This window comes from Hypanus sabinus, chromosome 21, assembly GCF_030144855.1.
Source record: "Hypanus sabinus isolate sHypSab1 chromosome 21, sHypSab1.hap1, whole genome shotgun sequence".
Classification (NCBI taxonomy): Eukaryota; Metazoa; Chordata; class Chondrichthyes; order Myliobatiformes; family Dasyatidae; genus Hypanus; species Hypanus sabinus.
Genome location: NC_082726.1, coordinates 32797013 through 32817125, shown reverse-complemented (window position 1 = coordinate 32817125; position 20113 = coordinate 32797013). Strand labels below are relative to the sequence as shown.

Genomic DNA, 20113 nt, shown 5'->3' with positions numbered 1-20113 from the left:
ACATTTGTGATTGGTTGATGTGACCCCTGCTTAAACAGGAAGGACTGTTGCTGTTTTACTTCTTTAACCCTTTGAGTGTATCATCCGTTGAGTAAATTATTTTTAGATAGAAATTGTAACTTTTTCTCTGAAGTTCACATCATGGTAAATGAAGGGAACTTTTGTTCCTGCAGTTTCTGTGCCACTAGCCTTTCCTCGCATTCATTCCAGCGTTGTCGCAAACGTGACAACTTGTAATGGGGCAATTTCTGAACTTTGTGCAAAGCATTACATTGCATCAGTTATCTCCACTGCTTATGATCTGAGAAAACATAACAGAGAAATTCCAATAAATGACATAAAAGCTTGCAAAAGTAACGTTGAACTGGAATGGAAAGGCAAAAGTATTAATTCTTGATCACAGACACGGGCTCCAGTTGGTTCTAGATATTTTTGGGTATGATCAGATTAGATCCTGGTATTGTCTGTATTTGGTCACTCACTATATTTGCTGTCAAGACCTACAAGTGGAGATTGGCATTTGACAGTAGTTTAACCAAGTACAAATTAAGGTCAGAACCTACGGAAAGAGTATGGAAATCATTTGTGTTTTATGTCTCCACAATTTATCATCTAATGAAGTCCACAATTTATCATCTAATGAAGTCCTCCTCTGCTGTGGGCTCAGGACATTTCCTGATTCTGACAGGCAGAAGATGAGACTTCCTGCAATACCAAGGTTTATTCATAGAGAAATAACTGTGAGTTTGGGTGGGTGAAATATCTGTCACTATTTTGCAGCAACAGACGCAATGCCAAGGGTCAAGAGTCATAGAGTAGATTACTGTCAAAGCTGAAGGTGTGAGAAGCAAGACCTCTAGAAATAATCAGGCATATCCTGGATTCCAAGGTGATTGGGCCTAACTGGAGAAACAGGAAGGGATTCAGAGAGCTGGAGATATTTTTTGGTGTGAAATCTTGAGGACTGAGTCAATTTAGATTACATAATGTTACTAGCAATGACTATTTGCAGTTTCAGTCATACTTATGCAATCTCTCCTGTCGTCTTTTCTGTTTGTTGGTGATTTTAAAATAACAATTGATTATTGATTATGCAGTATATGCATACAAAGTTTGGAAGAAATGCTTTCAGAGACAATAAATTTTATCTCTTATCCTTGTTACATAAAAGAGAGTAATGTGTTCAAAAGCTATGGTACTCTGGATGCTTAAGAAACACCAGGAATGAGTTCATGAATGTACTTTAAAACTAGCTGAAACAACGTAATTATAATGTAATTCTATACGCTCTTCTGGTCCATTACAGATGAAAAACTGAAACGTTTTTTATACTATGCCAAGATAAGTTAAATGCCAAAGTATTTCAGGTCACACAGTGATTGCAGATAGGGATATCTCTTGGCTTGTCACTAGCGTTACCTTTAATTTTCAAGTTCATTCACGTGCTTCTCCTTTCTACCACTGTAGCCTCTTCCAGTCTTTTCTTCCAACATTTCTGTGTTTAAACGAGTTTTGGATCTTGGACATATCAGTTTCATCACCTCTCTATTGGTGACCAGAGCTTCTGTTGACTAAGCACAAATTTCTGGACTTATTTACTCAGAAGTTTTACTACTTCTTTCTGCTTTGAAACACAATGTGAAGGCAGGCCTTTCAGCCCATCACATCCATACTATCAAGCACCAATCTGTATTTAATCCCCTTTCCCTCCTGCATCCTCATCAGGGCAATTCACAGTGATAATTATCCTACCCACCAGCATGCCTTTGGAACGTGGAAGGAAATTGGAGGGTATGGAGCAAACTCATGAAATTACAGGTAGAATGTGCAAACTCCATTTGGGCAGGGCCTGAGGTCCAGATCAATGCCGGGTCTCTGCATTTGAGTGACAACAGTACTAATGATTTATCACCATGCTATCTTTTAGCTTTTTGATCAAGGTTATAGTCCCCATCTTATGGGCTTCAATGGTGGATTTTATTTAATAACATACCTTAGGATATTTTATTATGTTAAATAAGTTATATAAATGCAACTTTCAAACTCCAAAGTCACCTGCCACTTCCATCTGTTCACTGAACTGGTATGCATTTTGCATGCTGTGGTTACGTTTAGTTTTTGTCCACATACCTCTTTAGCCCTAGCATGATCTTGCTCTGAGGTGCGTTGATTACTGTGACATGTGCTTTGTATGTTCAGCTGGATTACCAGGAAAGCTTTTGGTTCATTTTAGTATTTGGGTCCCTTGGACCGAGAAGCTCTAGTTATGATATTCCATCTATCCCTAGCTAATTCATAGAATTACTGTGTGCATTTCTGGTCACCAAATAAGGACATGGAGAGGGTACGGAAGAAAATTACCAGATTGTTGCTTGGTATGGAATGTGCATAAACAGAACAGGCAACATTTGATTTCCTCAGACAGCAGAGGGGCCTGATACAGACGTGCACAAATATGAGACAAATGGATATGGTGGATATGATATTAGGAAACTTTTCCCCATAATAGAAGTGTCTAGAAATAGAGGAGGTAGGTTTTGGGAAGTGCGAGGGACTTACAGGTGATTTGAGAAAAAATATTTTCTCTCAGTTGGTGGTTGGAATGTGGAATACTTTTTCTGAGTGAGTGGTGTGGCATGTGCTCCCATAATATTTAGAAAGTATCTGGTCTTGCACTGAACTACCAAATCCTGGAAGGCTATGGAGCAAATGCTGGAAAATGGGGTTAGAATCAGAATGAGAATCAGGTTTATTATCACTGCCAAAGGTTGTGAAATTGGTTGTTTTGTGACAGCAAAAATTACGTAAAAATTACTGTAAGTCACAATAAGGAATATTTTTTAAACGAGGTACAGTAAATAGTGCAAAACTGTGTGGTGGTGTTCATGGACTGTTCAGTCGTCAGGCTCCTGTACCTCCTCCCTGATGGGAGTAATGAGAAGAGGTCATGTTTGGATGGTGAGGGTCCTTCAAGATGGACTCTGCTTTCTTGAGGCACAGCCTTTTGAAGATTAGTACACAATGCAGAATATACTGTAAATGGGCACTTAATGGTTGGCATGGATATGTTTCTGTGCTGTACAACTCTAGCTCTGTGACTAACTGATATTAGTCAGGACTGCTTAATGACAATGAATTACCACCACCTCTCTCAAAGTGAAGGGAAAATGTGAACCTTTCTCAAAGGGCATCCATTGTTTCTTTGGCTGGAAAAGTGCCCATAGAGGATGTTGGCGTTTGGGTCTGGCTGGAACCAGCTGTGATATCCTGGTGATCAATGTTCTAGCCACAAGATCCCTTCTACAGCATCCCCTGAAGGGAGTGAGAATGTCTCGTGTGGAGACCAAATGGTAAACAAGCACAAGTTATCATTTCTGGGCCAAAAAAATTAAGTCCCAAAAAATGATTGAGTCAAATGGAGGAAAAATAGGTTACCTCTATTTCCTTATAAATTTACCTTCACCGTTAGTGCAACAGGCAGGTTACTTTGCCGTAGTTTTGGAAGGAAAATGTTTGGTAATAACCTTGCTCAGACAGCAGTGGAGTGGTTGCTGAAGAAGGTGATGGCATGAAATAAGGGAAAGAAACAGAAACAGTGGAGACAGTCTGTGCATAGGCGGGCCCTACATTTCTGACGATATTAGGATCTCTGAGCACATTCAACAGACAGGCACCTAGTAAAAATAAAACCAGCTTTCTTATGCAGATTGTTTAATGAATTCCCTGAAGATTCTATTCAGTCTCATCCCCCTTCCCCCAACTCACACCCAGTCAAGCATGACACCGACCAACTTCACCCCCCCACTACTGCCCCCACCACAAAAAAAAAATAAAATCTTGGTTCCTTTTCAGTGAAGTTTATTAATTGATTCAATGAAGCACGTATTGAGCAGAAAGAGGGGTTTCCACTCAAAGGCCTGGCCTACACTTTTGTCACTGTTGTCTTATACAATTAATCTTGGGTGAAATGATTAAGAAGAGTTAGGATAATTACATGTCAAGATGATGTAGCAAGCCACCCAGGTCAGCCGCAGAAAGCAGTGCTGATGTGTTAGATGTTTTCACTCCAGTTCTGAGAGAGGGGAAGGGAAAAGAAATGATTTTTTTTGCCTCAAGCCTTACAGATTATAGACTCAGTGCACACAACACAGCTCTCCATTTTAATTTTATTGAATAAACATTATTATAAGTAGAAAAAAATACAAAAATCAATCAATTCCGACACATTCATACAGCACAACAAATGAGCTATATATAAGCCTGATGCCGACCCAGAGAGGAGCGTTATTATGATTATGAAGCCACTGAACTTACACACTGCACAGAGAAAATAAAAAAAACTTAGAATTACCAGCAAATGAAAATTAAACTGCAGAGTTTTGGAGTTGCCAACAATCAAGCAGAGGGAGGGCCATGTGTGTTAGACATTCAAGCTTCAGCAAACGAAGCAAGGGGCATTGGCTGATGAGTTTGGACATTTAGAAAATAAAACATGCCCAGTTCATTATCCAAAGTCCTGCTTAAATGAGAATGTGTTCTGACCATGACTGGCATTATGTGCAAATGTGTGTGTGTGTGTGTGTGTGTGAGAGAGAGAGAGAGAGAGAGATTAGGTGTGTGGTGTGACTGGCATGACGTGACAGTGTCTGTTGTAAATCACTTTGTGTGTGTGTGTGTGATGGTGTGGTTAGTGTGTATCTATGGTGTGGCGTGTGATAGTGTGTATGCTGTATGGGTGTGTGTGCTATGAGTGCAAAAATATCTGCTGTAGTCTATCAGTGTGCACCTGTGGTGTGTGTGTATGTGGAATACATGTGTCTGTGAGCATGTGATTTGGTATATACGTGATGTGTGTGACTGTATTTCCTTTTAAGAGTTGGGTATGTAACACCTTCTGCAGTAGAATAGTTTAATGGCACTCTATGCACACTCTCCACACTCTCACACTAATAAATTACATATTCTATTCGTAAATAAACATAAACTCACTCTTGTGAAGACTCTGTGTAAAGGTGGCAGCTGATGAAGGAAGTTTTGAATGGTTTTGTCTTCTTGAAACATCCTATTGAACGTTTTATTTCGTTCGTTGAGACCCAACATAAACAAATTTCTTCCTTTTGGCTTTGTCAAGAACAAAAAACAGTGTACAGGATGTGGTTAAATTATTTAGTGATAATAGTAAAAATTATTCATTTTCTGTAGTTTAATAGTAAGTTGTTTTCTTTAAACAAAGCCCTCTTGTTTATCATGCAAAGTGTTGTGGGTAACTGTGGAATTCCTCTTTAATTATAAGAATGAATATTATGATATCAAATTCCTATTTAATTAACAGCATGCCTTTTATACATACCTATTCTTTGTTTCTCTTTTACACCCTCGTGCAAGAGTTACCATTGAGTGAAGTGCTGTGTAATAGCAATTACCAGGAAGCTGATACCTGCGAGATGAAAGGCTCTTAGTGCTCCAGGATTATTCTCAGTCCCTACAAATTTGGGAATTTCAAGAAGAAAAAAACCAGAGGGATAATTGTGTGTGTTTTTCTCCTTGAAATACCGTTTATTCACAATAACATTTACGTAGATGAGAGATAAATGTTTGATTGGGTAGAGTGGTTAAAAACTGGAATTAATGTTGAATCACAGCTGAATTCTTAGCTTTGGGTGGTAATGTAGTCTAATGCTGCCTGCCTGTCACTGCCTGATTTGCACATCCACATAGAATACAGCCAACTAATGTCCAACAACTGGTTAAATTTAACTCAGTCGTACAGCCGGTGAAAGGTTTTGCCGCTCGTCAACTTATACAGCAAAACCGAGCTTTGGAGATTCATCCTCATCAGTGTAATGATATCAGCTCTGATTGGATATTCCCCTAGAAGATGGTCTCTTGTTTCCAACGATCTCTCCTAATCAGCAGTTGTCTTGCCCGTCGTTGATATTTTTCATTATTAATAAGTAAGTGTTTAGGGAACATGAAGGAGAGCACTGTTTTTGTCGAGCTGTATGACTTTTCTCTTGGCAGTTGCTTGCATAGAGTCCAGGAAATTAATCTTCAATTCTTGAAGACTCTAGGACAGTGGGGGGGGGGGGGGGGTGGGCGGTGAGTGGGTGGGGAAATGGCTGCCAACTTTAATCCAGCTCGGCTGATAAGGCGGCGAGTATTAACTTGAAGCAATGTGTCTTTGTGGTCAGACACAAACTGTGTGGTTTAACTAGCCTGTTCACAGAATCAGTTTAATCAGTCACTTCAGTCTCTCCCCCTTCTGTCCACCTGTTCTTCAGGCTTGTTTTTTCTCTCTCTTCTGGTTCCTGCTTATTTTGCAACTCGGGAAATAAAATACCTTGTGATGGCACTGAAGTTAGTGAGGTCCAACCGACTCAAAGATTCTTAGAAAGGTTACTATAGAAACTGTATGAATCACGCTGTTTGTAAGTCACCTCTCATTAAAGCATGTTTTTGTGCAGCTATAAAGGACCATGTTGTGAGGAATGCATGTAGTTCCATTAAAACTGCAGGAGTCATTCACAGTCAGCCCAATCACTTCCTCCTCTTTATTGGGATATCAGCAGATTTTTTTAAAAAAGAAAACAAATGTTTTTCATCCACAATAGCTGGAAAGCTGCTGTAATTAAACAGAGTCCTGTCAAACCTACTGCGTGCTGACCATTCTAATCCCTGCCTCAGATTGGATAAATTCCTTTATTTTTTTTACCTTTTCTTCCTTTTCTCTTGAAGGAATTGACTCCTTGCTGGGCCCCAAATGCACAGACACTGGGCACCCGTGTCCCACTGCCAATTAGTCACAAGTGAGTTTTGGCAAAGAATGCTACAGGCTATTGCAACGCATCATTCGTCACAGCTGAGCCCACTTTTGCCACCACCCAGTGTCCAAACTCACCCTAATGATCAGAGACCTCTGGCAGATTTTTTTTGTGATTTTCCTGAATCAGGGATTGATCCAACAACAGAGTGTTAGACGGCCAAGGCAGCTAATCTACTACTGTAAGGAGGGAACTGACTGCAATGGTTTCCTGCTCTGTACAGCTCAGTAATTGACCGAACAATCTCGCCTAGTCAGCTGCCTTGACGTTTGCTATCTGCCGATATTCTACCATGTTGGTCACTTGTCACCCTTCATTTGATCAAAATTAATTTCAATGATGCATTTCATATCACGCAGCTGGAAGCATATTTTAGAAAATTATATCTTTAAGTAATGTGGTTACAGGAACACCACGCGGTGCCCGTGGTAGCATTGCATTCAGCACGACACTGTTAGAGCTCAGGGTTTCGTAGTTCAGAGTTCAATCCCAGCATCCTCTGTAAGGAGACTGTACACTCTGTGTTTTCCCCAGGTGCTCTGGTGTCCTCCTACAGTCCAACAATGTATTCAGTAAATTAACTGGTCATTGTACATTATCCTGTGATTAGGTTAAAGTTAAATCAGGGTTGTCAGGGATGCTGGGCTCAAAGCGTAATATTGCTAAATACGAACAGAAGAAAATGGGAGCCAAACTAGGCCACTCGGCCCCTCTAACCTGCCCTGTCATTCAATATTATCATGGCTGACCAAAACTGGTTTCAGCTCCTCTTACCCCTCAGTTCCTCAATCATTCAAATATTTATCTATTTCTGCCTCAAATATTTCTCGTCATATGATTTCAACCCATGTCAGCAGATGGGAATTCCAGAGATCCACTACTGTCGGAGAGAAATAATTTCAGTGTATCTCAGTTTTAAGTGTCAGGACTCTTTATCTGGAGTGACACACACAAAGTGCTGGAGGAACTCAGCGGGTCAGGCAGCATCTTTTGAAAGGAATGCAGAGTTGACATTTTGGGCTGAGATCCTTCATCAGGATTGGAAATGGAAGGGGGAAGAAGCCAGAATAAAAAGATGGGTGTAGGAATAAGTATAAGCGAGAAGTTGATAGGTAAAGCCAGGTGCGGGGGTGGGGGGATGGGGGGGATGAAATGAGAAGCTGGGTGATGATAGGTGAAAAAGGCAAAGGGTTGAAGAAGAAGGAATCTGATAGGAAAAGAGAGTGGACCATGAGAGAAAGGGAAAGGGGAGGGACACCAGAGGTTGGCGATAGGCAGATGACAGAAGAGTGGAGGTAAGAGGGAGACCTTTTATTTATTAGGTTTGTGAGTCTGAACGAGTAAAACACAATGACAGAGGCTACCCTGACTTCTAGCAATCCTCAGCTGGACTGTCAAACATGCAACCTTCTGACTCAAAAGACTGCAATGTTACAGAATCAACATGCTGACTACATGGTGTTAACATCTCAGTCCTGATACAGGGGTTTCGACTCAAAATGTCGATAATTCCTTTTGTGCTGAGTTCCTGCAGTACATTGTTTGTTCTACCGGATTCTGGCATCTGCAGTGTCTTGCGTCTCTGTTGTTAATGTTTGCCTCCTGTCTCCTTGGCACCCTAATCAGTGTAGAAAGGGAAATCGGGCCAAGCTTCTTCATCCAAAGTGTTGGTGTGGAGACATTGGCAGGATAAGACAGCATAAGTCTATTTAGGGCAGGGGTTCCCAACCTTTTTTGATGCCAAGTACTCTTGCTGTTAACTGAGGGTTTGTGAACCCCAGGTTGGGAACCCTTGTTTTAGGGATAATTCATTACTGTGGGAAAGAGATTCTTGGTCTATAGGCCTCCTCATGGTCCTGTAAACATAAAGATTTTTTACTATATATTTCAATGGTTTTATGTACACAGAATTATCTAATCTTCAGTATCAGCACTGAAGAATGTACAATAAGGAAATGGTCCCTTAAAACTGAGGTGCGCAGACATTACTTCTTTCAGAGCATGGAGAATCTCTGGAATTCTCTGCCCTTGAGCTTAATTTAATTTTTTTAAGGTGGTGAAAAAATGAGGAATTAGGATTGTGGGGAACTGACATAGAAGGGGAGCTGAGGCTGGCACAGAGCGGTCTTGATCATATTGAATGGTGAAGCAGGCTGAAGGGATGAGCGCCATTAACCTGCTCTTATTTTCGTGTATTCTTGAACTTAAAATGGACCCAACTTTTCAAAACTTCTTAATACACCCATTTGGAAGATCAGAACACCTCTAATCATTTCTTAAATGTTTTAAGGAATTTTGTCATTGCCACTTTATTTGGGGTTGCATTGTATGTGTTAATTGCGCTTTGAGTAAGGAGCAATTTCCTGCTGGAGATTTTGCATTTGATTTTCAGTGCATTTAAGCCCTTTGTTTTACCTTGTTTTGCAACTTAAATCTAATTTCTGAACACTCGTTTTGGTCTGTAATTGGGACAAGTTTAATGGAATGTGTATATTGAGTTATGGATGCAAGTGTGTGATCTCTGAGGTATGTAGACACATAGTCCAGTATCCTCATGAATATAAACACAGGCAATGTACATTGTAACATGAATGTTGACATTTGTGTGGTCAAGTTGGTATTTAGAAGAATGCAGATTGGAACCTGTGTTCCACCATAAGCACAGTATACAAGGGCCTGCTCCTAGTCACTCGTTCTTTTCACTGTTAAAAATTGTGTTATCTAATAAAATAAATTAAGTAATTAAATAATACAGCAAAATGGGAACTTGATCTTTAACAACTGATAGAGGATTTTAACAGAATGACGGGGGATAAAGTACGACTGCAGCAGAATGTTCACCATATAGACTGTTGGAGTGTCCACACCGTGTATGTCATAGTATTGTAAAAATGGAATATGTTCAATTAATACTTACTTACTTCCTGCCCATTACACCACTGGCATTTAGGGCAGCTTTGATGGTTCTCCATCTCTGTGGTGTTCAGGGCTTGTTTCATCATATCAATAGCTTTCTCTTGGTTTTCACTACTGTCAGTCATGCACGTCCCAGCTGGAGACTCGGGAATACCATCACGCACAGATGTAGAAGGATTCCTCATTGCTGTATCCATAACAATTTTGTTTGAGCAGTCAGGGTTGTTAACCCCAAGCTGAACCCCTGAACCTGGAGGACTGGTGGACCATGCTTAGTTTGGTCGCTATCCTTTGACCTGTTTGGCATGGGTGATCCTAGCAGGAGGCAAATCATAAAGCCCTGACTCCAGCCAATGTAACTTTCTGGGTCATTGAGGTACACAAGCCTGCAAACCTTGACAAAGTTGTGGTCCTCTTGGAGGATTCAATGAATATTTTGACCTATTAACAATAAAATCAGAAATTACTGAACATACCTTGCAGGCAGCATCTGTAGGAAGAGAAGATGAGACAGCACTTTAGGTCAAAGACTCTTTGTCAGAACTGGGAAGGTAGAAAAAAGGCTTGTGAAGCTGCAGAGAGAGTGGGGTTGGGGGTGGGGGGATGACGTAAAGCCAGGGTAACCATGGGGATTATTTTATATTGCCAGAATCTGTAGCATTTGAATTTCATCTTGATGATTAACAATTAAGTCTTCACCCCGAAGATAAATGCCTTTAATAAGCTAGAGTATATGTTGACTGAAGTATGTTATTTTGAGTGTTTATTCAATAAGTTGCATGGGGTATGTGCGGTGAGATATGTAAAATTAAATGAGTAAATTGAAGTGTGTAGACAATCTGGGAAGTACCGAACTTCTCTCAGACTCTTCCTTTGAAGTCACTTGGTAATTCTTTGGAATCCCAGTGGGATCTCACTAGGGGTTTTAGCACAGTGCAATTTGTATGGCTGGCCAGTGCGTCAGAGACTGACTTATGTTTGAGGAAGTATTTCACAGAAGAAGCACAGGGGTAGGGAGAGAAATAAAAGGGTGAGGTGTTAAGTGTCAATAAGGAGTGCTTAGTGATGGACTGCACATTTGCTCAATGCATCTGTTTCAAATGATTTGCCTAATCTGCAGTTTCCTTGGGTTTAAGTCTCAGGCACATTCTTGTCAGTCTGTGCTTGGAGGAAGGTTCATAGGTCAAATCGCTGAATCAAAGTACTGCCACTAGAAGGAGCCTTAATCATGTGACTGTGCCTCTTAATCCTACAGGAAGCAGCTTTGGTATCTAGCAATAGCATCGCTGTGCACAGCAGGCTATACCAACTCAAATGTCCAAATAACATAGTATAGATATCTGTTACATAATACAGGTGACTTCAATTACACTTGCCCATTTTTCCAAGCTAAACATTGCAATTCAGTTAAAAATGTTGATGATGGAACAGTTTCAGCAATATTACACTTTAGTAAGATCTTCAGTTCACCTTTCAATCAACATTCTTTTGCAGTGCCCTCAAATTCAACACCAGCACTCTTTCCTGCCTATAACAAATCTTTAGGCTTTAACAATCTGATTTCTACTGTTTCACATTTACCTCATTTTGTCTCTTCACTTCCATCGTGATTTCAGTGGCATTGTGTTATCTCCATATAAAAAACTGTGATTAATTGATAGCTTTAATTGAAAAGATAAGCAGAGAGCAACAGAGTCTCCTTCAGTATCACAGGTTCTAATGCACAGCCTGGTTTTTTTGGTAGTTTTGTTTTTACACTTTTCATTTCATTGCTTCCCTGTTCCTGCTGGAAGACAGTGAGAAATAAATCACCCAGTGTGTCTATTTGACCTGTAAAAAAAGTCATCAAGCAATATGCTGACAGTATCTGTGCTTCCAAATTTGAGCTGTATCAGGAGAAAGCTTTCTAAGCTGCATGATAGTTGTGAGAAATCCCAATGGACACAGACCTGTGAACAGTGGCAATAGTCTGAAGTGAGGAATCAGGAGTAATTAAGTAGTGTGTGTTATTTGAGGTAGAATTTTCCCTCTGACCTAATTTCGTTATTTTTTGACACTAGTCTTTACTACAACAAGATAAACAGTAATTCCCCTATTTGAATATAGAAAAATAATCTTACAGTCAATTGCTAGAAATTTTAATTTCAGTCTTTGTTTCTTAACCCTCACTGAGGAGATTTCTATTTTAAAAGGTGATGGGCAAGCTTGAGTAAATTTCCTCTGTATAGGGCAATAGCTATATAGAGCGTGTGCAGTTGGTGAAAAGGCAATCTTTATCGTAAATGAATTTGGTCTGCTTGCAGTCTTTCTTTTAGCTGCTTAACGGGTAAAAACTTTGAGTCAGAGTTACAGTCACTAATCTTAGACATGGAGTAAAGAAAATAAGCACACTGCAAATACCTGAAAACCCTCACTCAATGTTTAAAGAACAGCTTCTGCCTCTCTGCCGTCAGATTTCTGAACGGTCCATCAATCCATGAACACCACCTCATTATTTGTCTTTTGTACTATTTATTTATTTTTTTGGTAATTTACGGTAATTTTATGTCTTGCACAGTACTGCCACTGTGAAACAACAAATTTTCATGATATATGCCAGATAGTGAATCTAATCTGGATATCGTCACTCCAGCCAGTTTGTGATAAAGGAAACCTAAGCAAATAGTTTTTTTCTGGACATGTGTGATTTAACATTTAAGACGCCTGTGCAAAGATTGAGAATGGAAATATTGTTTGTAAACAGTTACCTAGAATCATATAGTTGTAGGCCTTAGCCAGTAGGTGGTGTTTTAGATGGAGTTTCAAAGTGTCTATCAATTGTGGAAGCTTTGCATCCAGCAACTGACTGTGAGCAACTCGAAAGCAATTTATTGATAATTTTATTAAATCTGACCAATAACACAAGCATCACAATTTTGGCTTTCAAATTTCATGGTTCAGTCAGAGCCCAGTGGCCTGATTTATGTGCCAAAGGCTTTGTTTTCACTTCTATGTACTGCATTTTTGACCAGTAAAATTTCATACTGAGCGAATCTCAAATCGATAGCTACAAAAAGGTAAACAAAATCTATAAATAAAGCTGCAGGGAACCATCCAATCACATTTCCTGAAACATCGAGACGCTTTAGCCAGCCACATGATTCAGTTACTGAAATTTCTAAAGTTGAAAATAATAAATAGCTAAGACACAGTTAACAGTACATAGCAATACACAAAGCACTGGATTGACAGGGGGTCAGGCAGCATCTACGGAGGGAAATGGACTCTGAAGTCCAGATGAAGGCTCTCAAGTTGAAACACTGACTGTCCATTTCCCTCCACTGATGCTACCTGATCCACTGATTTCCTCGAGCAAAGAGCTATCAGGACCATCACAGAAGCTGCAGAGTGAGCCTCCAGATGGTTATGGATGAAGCGTTGTGACCCATACCCAGTGCTGCTGGGACACAGTTCGCTGCCTGATCAACCTTGGCTGGGCTGCCTGGGCGAGGATGTCTGATGTTGAAAGACTTGAAACACCCAGTGACCCCAGGTTACATCACTGATGATGTGTCCCAGCACATCCCAGGATGCATCTCAGCATCCTGTTGCTCCAGATTCTAGCATCTACAGCTTCTTGTGTCTCTATTAAAATTACATTTTAGACTTTGACACATGTACATGTAAATTTACACCGGCTGTCGTGTCTTTGAATACTTACTAATTGATGGCCCTGAACTCCCTAAAAAGATTTGCTTAAAATTTCTTAGCTGAAAGGAAATGCCAGAGTGAGCAGGGTTAGCTAACCAAAGTTCTAACCATACAGAAGTGGGATTTACAGTGGCATTGTGAATATTTTACTGAATGATTTGGAAATTAGCTGATGAATACACTTGGGATTAAAGTTTCACATTCTAAGTCAATAAAACTCTTTGCTCCTTTAAGTGGACATACAATGCATTGTGCGTACAATGACATTCTTGACTGAAGACATCCAGAAGTACATTACAGCAAATGAAATATACTCACCAAAGGAAATATAGCAGACAATTTGCATGCACCAATCTAATACAGACCTTAGTGAGGTATATGACCAGATGCACTGCTTTCGTCGATTGGTCATTTGACATAATAACTTTTCTTCTTTTTGAAGTAGCACCAGGACAGGTAGGTTTAAGGCCTGAAAGGGTGCAGCAATAACAGTATGCCATGCATTTTAAGAAGACTGAGTTAATCTTGAACCACTAATCACCTGGTTCAGAACTGAGAGAACTATTGCTGAACCACTCTTTGAGAGCAAAGAATTTGCAATGGTATCATAACAAGGATATTTACATTGATGGAACATTTTGTTCTTACTCTCTTTTCCTGATACTATAAAACAATAAAAGCTGATTTTACTATAACAAATGGAATTAAGTCACAATACAGTTTCAGGTTAATGTCTCAAAGGAAGACTAAGAATGGTGAATATTTTATGCTCCCAACTTCTGAAAAACATTCTGTTATGTGTGAATGTGAGAAACTAAAAGGAAAAGAATTTTGGGAAGTGCTCATTTGAAGTAAAAACAGAAAGTGCATGGTTAACATATAATCCTGGAGACCTATCATCAAACTGGTTCTGCTCAAACGTCATTGATCTGAAATACCTGTGTGACTTTGTCCTCAGAAAATGCCTGATCTGTTGAGCATCTCCAGCATCTTCTCTTTTTATTTCATGTTTTCAGAGCCTGTTATTTGCTTTTGATATTCTTAGAAAGACTTTCCTTATACCACTCATCTTTATCCCAATGGCAGTCCAAGATCCTAATACATCTGGAACCTACTCTCAGCGGCCACTTTAGTAGGTACACCTGTCCATTAACGCAAATATCGAACGAGCCAATCAATTGCAGGAAGATTGTTTCTGATGTTGGGGAAGTCCAGAACGAGGGGTGACAGTTTAAGGATAAATGGGAAGCCTTTTAGGACTGAGATGAGGAAAAACTTCTTCACACAGAGAGTGGTGAATCTGTGGAATTCTCTGCCACAGAAAACAGTTGAGGCCAGTTCATTGGCTATATTTAAGAGGAAGTTAGATATGGCCCTTGTGGCTAAAGGGATCAGGGGGTATGGAGAGAAAGCAGGTACAGGGTTCTGAGTTGGATGATCAGCCATGATCATACTGAATGGTGGTGCAGGCTCGAAGGGCCGAATGGCCTACTCCTGCACCTATTTTCTATGTTTCTATTAGCAGCAACTTAGGTCAAGAGGTTCAGTTGTTATTCAGACCAACAATCAAAATGGGGGAAAAGCTGGATCTAGGTAACTTTGTTGGTGCCAGATGGGGTATTTTGAGTATCTCACAAACTGCTGATCTCTTGGGTAGCAGTCTCTAGAGAATGGTGGGAGAAACAAAAAAACATTCAGTGAGCAGCAGTTCTATGAGTGAAAAGTCATCGTTAATTTGAGAGGCAGAGCAGGATGGCCAGACTGGTTTAAGTTGACAGGAATGTGACAGCAACTCAAATAATCATGCGTAACAACAGTGTTGTGCAGAAAAACATCTCTGAATGCACACACAAAGAACCTTGAAATGAATTGGCCACAGCAGCAGAAGACCACACTGAGTTCCACTCCTGTACCAAATAAAGTAGTCACTTTATGTCTCACTGATTATGATATAATATTTGGCTCATCAGATCAATGCTTACTCCCAGCAGACACTCCCCCTCCTATTTCCTGAAGATTTCCAACTTTCTCTCTCTCACATCTCTATCAAGTTCTCATTCCCACTTCTACACACTGATGGGTACCTTTTACAATGACCAATGAACTTACCAGCACATCTTTGGGATATGGAAGCAAAGTAAAACACCTTTAGAAAGTGGAACCATTGGAGATCAGGATCAGATCCAGATTCTTGAAGTTGTAAGGCAGCAGTGCTAACTACAGTGCGACCGAGGCACTACTTCTGTGCATCTTCAGGTTCCAAGAAAGCTGAGAGATCAAAGTGAGTATGTAAATAAAGTCACATGGTAACCAAAGCTCTTTTTAATATATAGATGCAGAACTGAGAACCACAAAGTTCCTTGTACTATAGCTATTATTAGGCCCCATCAATGAATTTATTAGAGTTCTGTCAATAGACTATATTTCCTCAGCTGTCTCATGGGATAAGCAATCACACAGGAGCTTGTCTGAAAAAGAAATGAATCGAGCATTTTCCATGGAGCAACCATGCCTAACTCAACATTTTCCGTTGCATCTGGCTTCTTGCTAACGTTGTTTGTACAGTGGGACTTTGAAAGATGAGCACCAGTCTTTGAAAGCTTGATTCTAAACTCAAGAAACGTTGTGAAAATATTAATACTGAATGCACCATTATTGTGACTATAATTTTCTGGCTGTGATTATCAACAAATTCAACAAAAACAGCTTGTTTCTTTTTAAAGCATTTGTAATGTTGCAATTTTTCTGGAAGTTCTCAGGTTTTGATTTAATTGTTAATAGACCTTTGGCCTTATGATACCAGGACAGATGACTAAAAGCTGAGGACTTCAAGAACTGACTCAAGGATAAGTAGGAAGTAAAAAAAAAGAATACCCAAGCTATAGACTCATTCAGTTGTAGTCAATGGTGGATTGATGGAAAGCAGGGAATTACAAGTGACCAGAATGGTGGGCTCATGCCTACATATCAGAGGGAAGGAAGATATTACTGAGGTTGGGAGGACTGAAACCATGAGGCGATTAGAACATTCATAAGATCAATACATTGCAATTGCATTGAGGTCCTATTCTAACGGTGTTGTTATTTCATGCCTTCTGCTGCATCGGGTGGCAACCTTGCCTTTTCTTTAGCATTTTTGCCTGTTGTTTTATAAGGCTGAATTGTTGGCTTGACTGAATGGAAAGCCTTCAGGGAGCTGGCTGAATTCGAACCTGGGACCATTTGCCTCGAAGTCTGGCGCGGGTGCCACTGTGTCACCAGCCGGCACAATTCTAATGGTGTAGCATGATTTATAGCTTTTTCCGGAGCATTTTACAAGTGGAGCCACTTGCCATACTATTTTGGGAGAGGACTTTCAGACTAAGCAGAGAGGTGTTAGGATTTCAAAGATAAGGCTCTGCAATAAGGGAAAAAAATTGAGCATCCGTAATTGACACTGTGGAGACTGACAGTCCCCAGTATATATTGGAATGTTTTATTTGTTCCTATTACCTTTGTTTGTAAAACAGAAACCAATTTGAAAATGTAATTTGCAAGAAGAATGGAGGTAGGTGGGAGTCTGGCAGCTGGCTGGAACACTGACAGTCACAGCGGAGGCAGGCTCAGTCCTGCCTGCTCCCAGGCTTCTGACAGGAAGGTGAAAGTAAATTGCATATTCAATCACCTTGGGTTAATATAACTCCTGCCACACTCCAACTCAAAAAACAAAAGCTCTTTTTTGACATTATATAGCGTGCCGTGCAAAGGACTGATAATTTGAGTTGGTGACCAAATTGGAGTCATTAATTCTGGACTAATGTGGGAATCATCGCTTACCAATTTCAGAGGATATGAGGGGCCTCTGTAAAAGGTCCAGAAAAGGACAATGAGATAATGTAGTGTGACGTCTATTATGTACACTGTGTCTTTGGAGAAAGCTTAGGGGACAGAGGTGTCATAAGGCCCATTATTTCTGCCTTTGTCATGTGTTATTGTAAATTAAAAGTAGCATGTTACACTCAGTAGCTATTGGAAAGGAGCGCTGTGATTGTTCCCACAGCAGAGAGGCACTCTACTGTGTGTGATATGTGACATTTAAAGCAAAATTTGCAATTCCGCTGAGAAAACCTATTAATTCACAAATTAAGATTTTTTTTCCCTTTCTGATGGAGAACCAATTGAAAAGACAAAAAAAAAGGAAATGGCCTAAAGGATAAGACCTACTCTCTGTCTCGGCAGCAGAAGCCTCTTCTGCTTTCCACATGGCAGCAGAAACAGAATTGAATTCTTCCATTGACTGGTGTGTCTAGCTCACCTGACTGCCACAAAATAAATCATTCAGCTCGATGCCTTCTACCTTTCCCAGACAGATCTGCAATTGCAATTAGTTAGAGGTTGTTGTTTATAAGACCTTGTTCATGCACGGTTGAAGGTATTTCTGTTGAGGGTTGGTTGGTGGGATTATGATGAATGGTAATGATTCTGAATTATGATATCCATTAAGAGGAAGGACATTAAATGGAGACAGACTTTGGAGTGATCTTTGTCTGCCTTTCAAAGCCTCCTCCTTTCAGAGTATTTGGTTTCAAGCCAATGCATGCAGAACTCTGTAACCACCTGTAATCTTTCAGCTCAACCCTTGAGTTTAAGCTGTGGTAGACCCAATAATTATGGGAGAGAAATGCTGGAGTTTGACTTTGATGTTAACATTTACTCTTCCCAGTCAGAGTGTCACTGGAGAGTATAGAAAGTGACGATGTTCCCCCTAAGTGACTCCTGAGTGGCTTATCTTGACAAGTTGAAAACTGTTTGCCTCACATAAACAACTACCTTTCTCAAGCTGCATGTTTGCCTCACATAAACAACTACCTTTCTCAAGCTGCATGTTTTCAATGTTCACATCAAATGGGAATTCAGCATGGAAGCAAATTTGATACTAGGAAATGATCTTCCATTTGTTATCTGCACATATCTTAACTCAAATAATCAGGCATTACAATGGTAGTGTCTAGAAGAGCACCTCTGAACGCTCAGTTTGTCAAACACAATATTCACAACTCAGTGGCCACTTTATTAGGTAAGCCTGTACACCTGCTCGTTAATGAAACTATCTAATCAGTTAATCATGTGGCATAAAAGCATGTAGACATGGTCAAGAGGTTCAGATGTTGTTCAGACAAAACATTAGAATGGGAAGAAATGTGATCTATGTGACTTTGACTGCGTAGATGATTGCTGGTGCCAGATGGGTTTGTTTGGGTATCTCAGAAATTGAAGATCTCCTGGGATTTTCATGCAAAACGTTCTCTAGAATTTACAGAGAATGCTGCAAAAACAATAAAACATCCAGTGAGCAGCAGTTCTGTGGGTGTAAGCACCTTTTTTATGAAGAGAGGTCAGAGGAGAATGGCTGGACTAGTTCAAGCTGACAGGAGGTTGACAGTAACTCAGATAACCACACATGACAATAATAGTATGCAGAAGAGGACCTCTGAATGCAAACCACATCAAACCTTGAAGTGGATGGGTATAGCAGCAGAAGACCACACCAGGTTCCACTCATGTGTCTACTTTATTAGGTGTACTGCTTTACCTAATAGAGTGATCGCTAAGTGTATTTCCACACTTTATCTAAAATAATATTTTGAATGTAACTTTTGGTTTTGCCTGCCGTTGTGAAGACTTCTGGCATTGTTAAGCAGAAACATTATATAGTTCATGATAGGTGACAGTACTGATAGTAGGAGGTTTCAAATTTCCACATATTGACTGGGGCTCCCATACATTAAAATGACTAGATAGAACAGAGTTTGTCAAATGTGTTCAGAAAGTTTCCTTAATCAATATATAGAGGTCCCAACAGGAGAGAATACAACACCAGATCTCCTGTTAGGGAAGGAGACAGGGCAGAAGTGTCTGTCGTTGAACACTTTGAATTTAATGTGCATATTTCTGTTAGTTTCAAGATAGTTATGGAGAGGGATAAAACTGGTCCTTAGTTTGAGATTCTGAAGTGCCAATTTTGATGGCATCAAAAAGGATTTGGCAAGTGTAGATTGGGGTAGGTTGTTTTTTGGCAAAGGGTTGCTTGGTGAGTGGGAGGCCTTCAAAAGTGAAAATTTGAGAGTATAGAGTTTGTATGTTCCTGTTAGAATACAAGGCAAGGTTAATAGATTGAGGGAACCTTGGTTTTCAAGCGATGTTGAAGTGATGGTTAAGTCTAAGAAGGAGGTCCATAGTAAATATAGGCAGCAATGAACAAATGAGGTGCTTGAGGAATTCAAGAGAAAACTTGACAAGGAAATCATGTGGGCCAAAAGAAGGCATAAGGTTGTTCTGGCAGATAATGTAAAGGAGAATCCCAAGGGCTTCTACAGATATATTAAGTGCAAAAGGCTAACATGGGACAAAATTAGTCCACTTGAAGAACAACGTGGTCACCTATGGATGGAACCAAAAGAGATGGGGGAGATCTTAAATGGATTTGTTTGCATCTGCATTTATGCAGGAGATGGGCACAGATTCTAAAGAATTGAGGGAACACAGCAGTGAGGTTGTGGAACTTATCCAGACTTTAGAAGATGGGTGCTTGCTGTTTTAAGGCAAATTAGGTGGATAACTCCCCAATTCCTGACAAGGTGTCCCCTCGTACCTTGTGGAAGGCTAGGAATGGAATTGCAGGGGCTCTGGCAGAGATATTTAAAACA

The 20113-nt window shown here is 40.1% G+C and overlaps 1 protein-coding gene across 15 annotated transcripts in view; it reads left to right on the top strand.

The window, feature by feature from the left end:
- LOC132378926 (paired box protein Pax-2-like) overlaps positions 1-20113 on the top strand; it is a 173440-nt gene that overhangs the window by 29027 nt on the left and 124300 nt on the right. The gene's annotated exons all lie outside the window — the stretch shown is intronic.